The sequence below is a fragment of the Dendrobates tinctorius genome, unplaced genomic scaffold (genome assembly GCF_039654945.1).
Source record: "Dendrobates tinctorius isolate UK_male_01 unplaced genomic scaffold, ASM3965494v1 ptg000332l, whole genome shotgun sequence".
NCBI classification, from domain to species: domain Eukaryota; kingdom Metazoa; phylum Chordata; class Amphibia; order Anura; family Dendrobatidae; genus Dendrobates; species Dendrobates tinctorius.
In genome coordinates this window covers 5948720-5958802 of record NW_027361998.1, presented here as the reverse complement: position 1 = coordinate 5958802, position 10083 = coordinate 5948720, and the positions used below count along the sequence as shown (strand labels likewise).

Sequence of the window (10083 nt, the reverse complement as noted above, 5' to 3'; positions counted from 1 at the left end):
CCCTTAGCTTCACCGTGGCCGTGATAACAGCCATTACATGGTACTGAGAGAGCAGCGTGCAGATACACCGCTGTCCGGTGTATGTTAAATTGTCAAGCTCCGTGTTTTTTTAGTTTACGGACTGACACGCTGTCTCTCTATAGTTTTGAATGTAATCAAACAGCAAATAGACTAGACAATTTGAAAAACAGACAAAACTATAAGGTGGAGGTCTGTAAGAACAGAACAACTCCTCGACTTATCCTTACAGAGTCACACCCTTAGCTTCACTGTGGCCGTGATAACAGCCATTACACGGTACTGAGAGAGCAGCGTACACCGCTGTACGGTGTAAAAAAATGCACGCTCAGTATCTCACCAGGATAAAAAAAAAGGATTGCTTTTAAAAAAGCAGTTTGCAAAGCAGTGTGAAACCAGCAATGCAGCTATCAGGTAGCCTTATAAGGCAGCCTAACAACCAACAGAGCTGATCCACCAAAATATAGCCTCCCCTTGCACTGCACAGTGACTGGTGTGTTGTACAGGCAAAATCGCTAGCAGCAGCAGCTGATTTTTTTTCTTCTTCCCTGCCTAACGCTCTCCCTACAGAATCTGCAGCAGCAGCATCTCTCCCTATACTGAGATCAGCAGAAGTAAGATGGCGGTCGGCGTGCACGCCCTTTTATACCCCCTGTGATGCCGCCCAAAGCAAGCCAATCACTTGCATGTCCTTCTCAAAGATGGTGGGGACCACTGCCTATGTCATCACATTGCCCACAGTGTCCGTTCTTCCTCATTGGCTGAAAAAGGGCGCTGAAGCATGTTTTGAAACGCGACTTTGGCGCTAAAGTCGCCGACCTCGTGGCCGACCTCACGCTGAGGTCGGGTTTTGTTTCATGAAACCCGCCTTTGGCGAAGGTCGACGACTTTTGAATTTTTTCGACCCGTTTCACTCAACTCTACTCGCAATACCTTTGCTTATGACGATATGACAACCACACAGATCCTCTCCCAAGTTACCTCTTCAGGGGATTTTTTAAAGACCCTTGTTCAAGAAACCCACTCTAGAGACTACGAGAGGGAACGATGACGACTATTGGCAGATGATCTGCCTGCTACTCCTTTGGCAGAGTACCACAAACTAGAGAGAATCCCACGAGGCCTGCGGAGCCACCTGCGACCTACCTTGTTTTCAGATAAACCTGAGTTCTGCGAGAGATTCCAGCAGATACTCAATAAGTGCTCACTCGATATCATTCTGCTAACTATCGATTTTCTTTATACAGCTATCACCGAGATGACCAAGAAAATTACATCAATAGAGGAACAACTCAGTTCTACTCTTTCCAGTACTGATTGGCAAAATCTCAAAAGCAAAACCGACAAGTCCCTTGACGAACAACGTAAAAACCTACAGGATAAGAAGAGAGCCAAATTCCAAAGGGACGCCGACGATTACACCCACAACAGGGTTTATAGATGGAACGACTCCTCCCTTATGGGTCCCAGGCGAGGTAACTACAATTAAAAATGCACAGGCTCTTACCACACCGACAGCGACAGCTCCACTGGAAGTTCATCCCAGCATCATTTTTTAGCCAGGCGTCATCCAGCCAGATACAACAATCATCGGACTGCAGGATGAGACCTACCCGCAGGGCAAACCGCAAACCCGGTGGAACGCATGACAGCCAGATCACAGGTAAGCCCACTAACTCGGTCTTCGACATCTCATCCTACACCCTCTGTCCCCTAGAGCACTCAGTCCTCCAAAAAGGCTTATCATTCTGTCCAACCCCCCTCTGGGACAAATTCCAGCTGTCTCAAGACCAGCAGAACTTTTTTCGGAACATTTGTCTGAAAACTTATTTTTGACTGGATTCATCTAACCTAGCGAATAGGGTCCCTCCAACAGGGGGGAACCCTGTTCCTGAACTGTCAATTTCGTCTCTCGGCTTACGTAACATGAGTAATTTTTCTCCCCCTCACACCTTTCATGCAGCTGAAGCCTTTATCGATCTGGTCCAAAAGGACATAGATCACATCCTTGAGGAACATCAGAAAGGTCTACTACCCACATATAATAACATCACCCCCTTAGAAAGACAAGCCATAGACTCACTCAAAAATAATAAGTCGATAGTGATCAAACCTGCTGACAAGGGAGGGGCAATTGTCATTAAAAATAATTCCGATAACATGGAAGAAATCTTCCGCCAACTCTCCGATCCTACCACATACCAAAAAATTCCCCGTGACCCGACACCACGCATTAAACTCTTAATCGATGAGGTCTTAGATAGACATTTGACTTTAAAAACTGTGGCTTCCAAAACCCCTACATTTCTAAAAGACCCCAACCCAGTTACCCCGGTATTTTACACATTACCTAAAATCCACAAATCTTTGCACAAACCCTCTGGCCACCCTATTGTTGCTTCTACAGATTCTATTCTGTCTCCAATTTCCATTTTTCTTGAAAAAATCCTGACCCCTCTTACCAAAACTACCAGGTCCTTTGTCTTAGACACTAGTCATTTTCTCTCTTTCATCAACCAAATTGTCAGCATTCCCCCTGATTGCCTTTTAGTCACACTAGACAACAAAAGTCTGTATACTTCCATTGACCATGATCAAGGGATTAAAGCTACCAGAACACTTCTTGACTCCGCTTATCTCTCTCATAACTCCCGTAGTAGAAAAAGACAGCAGGATGGCACTCACCGTTCTCTTGAAATGATTCACTTTATTTCATGTTAATAAAGCACAGGCAATGGCACGGGAGAAATGCAAAAAGACGGACGACAGCCGTTTCGTGCACAATGCACTTCAACAGGTCCCATGCTCAGGCTCAAGGAAACACTGATTTATACCACATGTGTGAACAAAAGAAACTCCACCCTTTACCTGAACGTGTCTTAAAAAACCCCCAAAATAAAAACAATCATAATTTACATACACCATATGCAATAAAACTAGCAATCATAACCGCTTCAGAGAAATACGGACATATACACTTTTTCATTTAGACCCAAAGGACCTGTGGCTTTTGTACGGAGGATCTTACGCATAACGCGTTCCAATTTGACAATGTCTGGTATAAGCAAACGGAGGGTAGAGCGATGGGTACGCCTGTCGCGTGCACCCTCGCTAACCTGTTTTTGTCAGTTTTGGAGGAGAAAGTAGTTTATGCGGTCACCAATCCCTTTTTGAAGTATATAAAATTATTTATTCGCTATGTGGATGACATTTTCATTGTGTGGGATGGGTCAAAAGAGGATTTCAATTTATTTGTGGAGTTTCTTAATTCACATAATAATATGAATATGAAGTTTACTTCGCAATTTGGAGGCTCAGAAATAGATTTTTTGGACGTCAGATTAAAGTTAACCAAAGGAGTTTTGTATACAGAAATTTTTCGTAAATCTTCATCCACAAACTCCCTCTTACATTATAATAGTGCACACCCCCATTATGTAAAGAATTACTTGCCTTATGGCCAATTTTTGAGATTAAAGAAATTTAATAGTCATAATGAAGGTTTTCAGAGACAAGCGAATGAATTGCGCAGCAGATTCAAAAAAAGAGGATATCCTGATTCTGTTCTAGATTCCGCCTTACAGAGGGTTAATAGTGAACCAGTTATTAATGGGCAGATCAAAAAAGGAAAAGAGAAACGGTTTGTCTTTAGTTTTACATATAATTCTATGGATAGACACATTAGAACAGTCATCAGACAGAATTGGCACCTACTGGAAAGTGACAGAGACCTCACGGATGTGGTCAGTAGGGTCCTTTATTTGTGAGTAAAAGAAGTACTAACCTTCGAGATTTATTAGTCAAGAACAGATTTCAAAACAAACAAAATAATTGGTTGGAATCTAGTGCCCCAAAGGGAAATTATATATGTAAAAACTGTTCTTGGTGCCCATTTAAATTAAGTGGCAAAACTGTAAAAATGGGACTTATATTTCACGAAGTCACGGAATTCATTACTTGCAGGACCTCCTTTGTAGTGTATGCATTGTTTTGCCCATGTGGTTTTTTCTACATTGGGAAAACTATCCGGCCCCTCTGTGTAAGATTCAGGGAACATTTCAGTTCCATCAGCACAGGAAAGGGAGTCCCTAGACTTATAGAACACATGAAGAAGGTACATGGGGGGAATGCGGAAGCATTATGTTTTATGTTTTTGAAAGGGTGTCTGCACCGCAGTATGGAGGGAGTCATAAAAAACATCTTTTACAAATAGAGGCTAAATGGATCCTCCGTACAAAAGCCACAGGTCCTTTGGGTCTAAATGAAAAAGTGTATATGTCCGTATTTCTCTGAAGCGGTTATGATTGCTAGTTTTATTGCATATGGTGTATGAAAATTATGCTTGTTTTTATTTTGGGGTTTTTTTAAGACACGTTCAGGTAAAGGGTGGAGTTTCTTTTGTTCACACATATGGTATAAATTAGTGTTTCCTTGAGCCTGAGCATGGGACCTGTTGAGGTGCATTGTGCACGAAACGGCTGTCGTCCGTCTTTTTGCATTTCTCCCGTGCCATTGCCTATGCTTTATTAACATGAAATAAAGTGAATCATTTCAAGAGAACGGTGAGTGCCATCCTGCTGTCTTTTTCTACTACGATAGTTCATGTTTTTTCTTCACATGGATAGAGCACCCGTTCAGCAAGGGTTACAGGTGTCACACTGATAGCGGTTATAAGTGACTTTGCGGGTATTTCTTTCTCAGGGACAGTGCCGGATGTTTCTTTTTTCTTTGACTGACTATTGTCTCTCATAACTCTATTCAGCTATGCATTGATCTTCTTTCTACCGTCTTGAAAGAAATTTTTTTTCTATTTGGGGACTAATTATACCTCCAGCGGCGTGGGACCGCAATTGGCGCTAACGTAGCACCCGCCTATGCTAATGCCTATATGAATGACATTGAATGCTCTCATGTTTACAACAATGCTCTTTTCATGTCGTACAGTAAATGCTGGCTGCGATACATCGACGATATTTTCTGTCTATGGGTAGGTACTCTTGATGACTTGCATTCTTTCACGGAACACCTCAATTCTATTAGACCTGAATTACAATTTACCCTGAACTGGAATCTCTCCCAGATCTCCTTTCTGGATACATTGGTAACCAAGACCAGTACTAGTTCTCTCTCCACTGACCTATATGTCAAAGCGACCGACTCGAATAACCTTTTACATTACACGAGCTGCCACCCTGCCTCCACTAAAAAAAGCTTGCCCCGTTCCCAGTTTACACGAGTAGCAAGGATTGCTACTGACCCCATCCTTGCTCCGATTCGTCTTAATGAAATGTCCAATAAATTCAGAGAAAGACAATATCCCACAAAACTCCTTGAATGTGAAGCAAGTCGAGCCTTGGAACCCCGCCCCACACAACCATCTCAACCCCAAGGGGAAAGGGTTACCTTTGTACATACTCACCACCCCATCATGCCCAAAATCTATCATATCATCAAAAAACATTGGTCGATCTTACCTAAGTCTTACCCTAATATTGAGGCCTTTAAAACACCAGCACTTATGTGCAAACGCCGACCAAAAAGCATTAAAGATGAGTTAGTTCGTGCTGACATCGGTAGCCTAACTAAATTGCCTAGACAAACCTTCCTCGGCACTGAACGCAAAGGCACCTTCCCTTGTCTGGGCTGCACATGTTGCTCCAATGTAATCAAGGGGAGCCTCATTACACACCCTCATACTGACAAACGTTACGGTGTTGGAGGATTTTTTACATGTGACACAAACTGTGTAATATATCTAATAAAGTGCCCCTGTGGCCTACTTTATGTAGGCAAAACCACCCAACACGTGCGTGATAGAATTGCCAGTCACAAATCGAATATTCGGTGCAAGAAAACCAGGCTCCCCATCCCACACCATTTCATCAACGCCAACCACTCAGTCTCACAACTTAGGTTCCAGGTTATAGAGAAGGTTGACAGACCTCGCAGGGGTGGCAATCACATCAAGCTCCTTAAATCTAGGGAGTCTTTTTGGATATATACGTTGCAGACTCTGGCCCCCAAGGGACTCAATCGTGAGTTGAATTTACTTCCATGACAAGTCGTTTGGAATTTCATCTATTGTATGCACTTTTTCATGAGCATGTATTTGTATACCATTGATTAATTGTCGTATTCTTTTTTTGACCTCCAGGATGGTGGATTTGCGGCCTTCATCTCACCTCTCATAAATCCTTTATTTTTCAGATTCACTAATCTTTTCTTTCCCCTCTTGGGTGAGTATCGCAATTTTTTCTAATTTTTTTCCCTTTTTTCCATTCCTTATTCTATTTTTAATTTTTTTATTTTCTATTTATTTTTATTTTCATCCCTTTTCAATTTTTCTATTTTATTTTTCATCTTTTCCATTTTTTTCTTTTTTCATATTTTTTAATTTCTTTCTTTTTCTCATCCTTAACTTTTTACCCGCCCTTTTTCATTTTTATTTTATTTAATTTTTTCATCCTCGTACTTTGATCGTTTTTTTCATTATTATTATTATTTTTTGTTTTCACCTTCCTTTTTGTACTTTTATTTTTATTTTCCTCATTTTTTATCATAAATCCTATCTACTCCAATAATTTTCATAATTTTTTTATATATTTTTCCATCCCATTCTTACATCCATTGTCATTATTTTATATTTTATTTTTTATTTTAATTCTTTTTATTGTTTTCTTTTTATTGCCGGTACAACCATTTCTACACCCTTCTTCTCATCTCCCCTCTTTTGGAACTTTCCTCACATTTCTACCCCATATTTTTTTTCTCTTTCTTTTTTTCTGTCCTTTTTTTTCCTTCATTTCTCCTCCTTCCCTGAGTTCTTTCCTTTCCTCCATTACTCTCTTCATATTCCTTCTCCATTTTCCCTCTATTTTCTTCCCATTTACTAAATCTCTCCCTCATTACATAAGTGCTACCTGTAGCCACCGTGCTCACTAGTTACAGCCACACAGTCGCCCTGTTTCTCATCTGCTCTTACTCCTCACAACTAATGTCCCCATTGAGCAGGCGCCGCCCAGAGCCAACGTGCTCTTTGTTTACATTTGCAAGCCACACAGGCGCCCAGGCCCTCTCCTGCTCTGACCCTGCATAGCTCTTGTTCCACTTGGCCACTCCTCCCCATGTTTTCCAAGCCTCACACCGTGCTCTGTATCTCCCCTCCCCCCAGCCTCTCACTGACTCTGAACATTTATAAACTGGTCTTTTTGAGCCTTTCACTCACATCACCGCAGACTCCTGCCTCCCACACGCTACCAGGTCAGTACAACAGCACTTCTTGGCGTCCTGATTTCCCTCCATTCCTTTTACCTCATCAACTTTATTTTCCTCCACAGCCCCTAACTGGGACTTTGCAATTAATCTCCCTGCTGTTTACCTTGAATCTTCTATTGAGGTCAGTACAGACGATACCTGCCATACTTTTCTGTGTTTGCCGCTTGCCTCCACCACCCCCTGTCATATTATTTATGAAACATAATGTCTTAGTTATATTAACTTTTGCCAATAGCCCGTGACACCCTGTCCCCCTGACCAACTGGGCATTTTCTTGGGTATTTTATAGATCCCTGTTATGAATGGGCCACCGAGGAGAATAAAGCAAAACAAGCTAAGTCACAGAAAACCAGAGTGGTTGGTAACTATGCAGATTGCAGATCCCTGATCCTAACCACACAACTAGCAGTAGCCGTGGAGCGTGCCTACGATGTTCCTAGATGCCTTGTCATGGCCGGAGGACTAAATAAGCCTAAAGCAAGAAAAGGGAAAACTAACTTCCCCAGAGCAGACCCCAAAGGAATAGATAGCCCCCACACATGTATTGACGGTGAAACAAGATGAAGGCACAAACACAGGCAGGAAAATAGGCTGAGCAAATGATGGGGCCCAAACTAACTAGACAGGAAAGGAAAGGAAAGACACTGTCTGCAACCTGCAAAAAACCCTACAAAAATAATGTCCAACACTTCTGATAGCAAAATTAACCCTGAAGTCACTAGACTTCTCCCACTATATCAGCACTCTGAAATATTCTGAGACAGAGCAAAAAGAGACCGAACTAGTAAGGGACAAAAAGCCAATTGGCAAAATACTGATAAATAAGAGTGGAAATTCAGCTCAGCCCCCAGCCGGGGCTGGCTGACCACACCAAAAACTGAATAGACCAACAAAATCAAGTGTGAACATTAGCAGAAAAACTTAGCTTTAGATGACTGGAACAGAGCTGAAAACCAAGAGCTGACAAGCCAGAAGGAATCACCAGCAATTGAATAGGGTGTCGGCTGTCTAAAATCCAATCTGAGAATCCTGAGATCCAATTGTCATCCTCATTCTCAGGTGGCAGCTTTCCACCGATCAAATCAGCCTCACTACCTCCTGTTACCACCAGAGGGAGTCTGGAAGGGGAACTCACAACTGGTGAACCAGAGAATGAACTCACAACAGATCCCTATGTTGTCATTATTTCTGTATACCTGAACATGTGCTGTATATATTGGGCCTTTTCAACAAACCCCTTCCCCCTTCCCCTCCCCCCTTCTTTTAACCCTTTTTTTTACTATTTTTTGTATATAATTATTTTGTATATAATTATATCTCCAGTTGTTTTTGATACTTTGTTCACCTAGTTCAGTGTTGTAATTATTTTCTACATCTTCTTTTGCTGTATGGTTTGAGAAAGATCTAAGATTAGGTTGAAACGTAACCATATAATACTCACCTTTGGAATATTTCTTTTTTGTTTGCGGTGTTTCATTATTTGATCTATTGGAAAAATCTCACATGAATTAAAAACCATAAAAAAAATTTCTTCAAAGATTCTTTTGCAAAGATTATTTATTTTCTGAGTGCGACTGTCCATCCATTTACCAAATCCCATAAGGCACCGCGGCAGTCCCACTTGAGCAGGCACAGTTCGTGAACGGCCTTGCGGCCACGAACTGCGCCTTCGCTAATGACATTCATGTCACTGCTATTCTCACGCAGAAACAGCCGCATCGTTACAAAACATGAGCAATAATAGCGGCGACATCAATGTCACTTGTGAAGAAAATCTGCTTTTTGTGAAATGATTCAAATAGGATTAAAGAATAATATGATACATAATGAATTATGATCTACACAACATATAATTCTATATTTCTTTAGTAATTATTATTTCTTGATTTAGTTAATAGTGATAAGTGTAATCACTTCAAAATGGTTTATCAAGAACATCTACATTTAGAAACATTTTTTTCCAAATGATAATTTTATAGTATTCAATGTTATTTTTTAATGGTTGCATAGATGGGTACACATCTTCAGACAAACATATGAAACAAATTTATATTACATTTCTGCTAGAGTTGAGCGAAACGGGTCGGTCATATTCAAAAGTCGCCGACTTTCGCTGAAGTCGGGTTTCATGAAACGAAACCCGACCATAGTGTGAGGTCGGCAACGAACTCGGCGACCAGAGCGCCAAAGTCTCGTTTCAAGTGATGCTTCCAGCGCCCTTTTTCAGCCAATCATGGAGGACGCACACTGTGGGCAACGCGATGACATAGGCATCGGTCACCACCATCTTTGAGAAGGATAGGGAAAATGAAGGGAGGTCAGCTCACCAGTCTCGGTTGCGATCCATAATCCTCCTGTGCACGGAGTCACCTTGATCAGGGGTGTTGACTGAAAGCAAAATAAAGGATGGAATCTCCAGCACTGGACTTCAGTTAAAAATACGTCATTTATTGTAAATTCTTAAAATCGAACAGAAAAAAGTATGGATAAGGACATACAGGCAGATGGGGCCTCTGGTGGTCTCCAACCAACGCGTTTCGACCTAGAGGGTCTTACTCATGGTTCACACTAGACCAATACTGACGACTACAAATAGTACAAAAACTAGTAAATCGCAGGTGTTGGACAAAAGAATTAATAAAAATAGGGAGTATCCCTACCAGTTAACTCTTGCAAACACTCAGCCTAATGTGGAGCTGAAACAAAAACTTGTCGGAAAAACAGGAAAAAAAAAAAAAAAAAAACTAACAAAAAGATATCATAAGAATATAATAACAATCACAAAAATTA

General features: G+C 41.3%; 1 long non-coding RNA gene across 1 annotated transcript; it reads left to right on the top strand.

The window, feature by feature from the left end:
* The first annotated feature begins 7186 nt into the window (after positions 1–7186).
* LOC141074278 (uncharacterized) lies at positions 7187–8590 on the top strand. The gene is made up of 3 exons (XR_012227172.1): positions 7187–7278; positions 7356–7414; positions 7583–8590. It is a non-coding gene; the product is annotated as an uncharacterized lncRNA (long non-coding RNA).
* The last annotated feature ends 1493 nt before the right edge of the window (positions 8591–10083 follow it).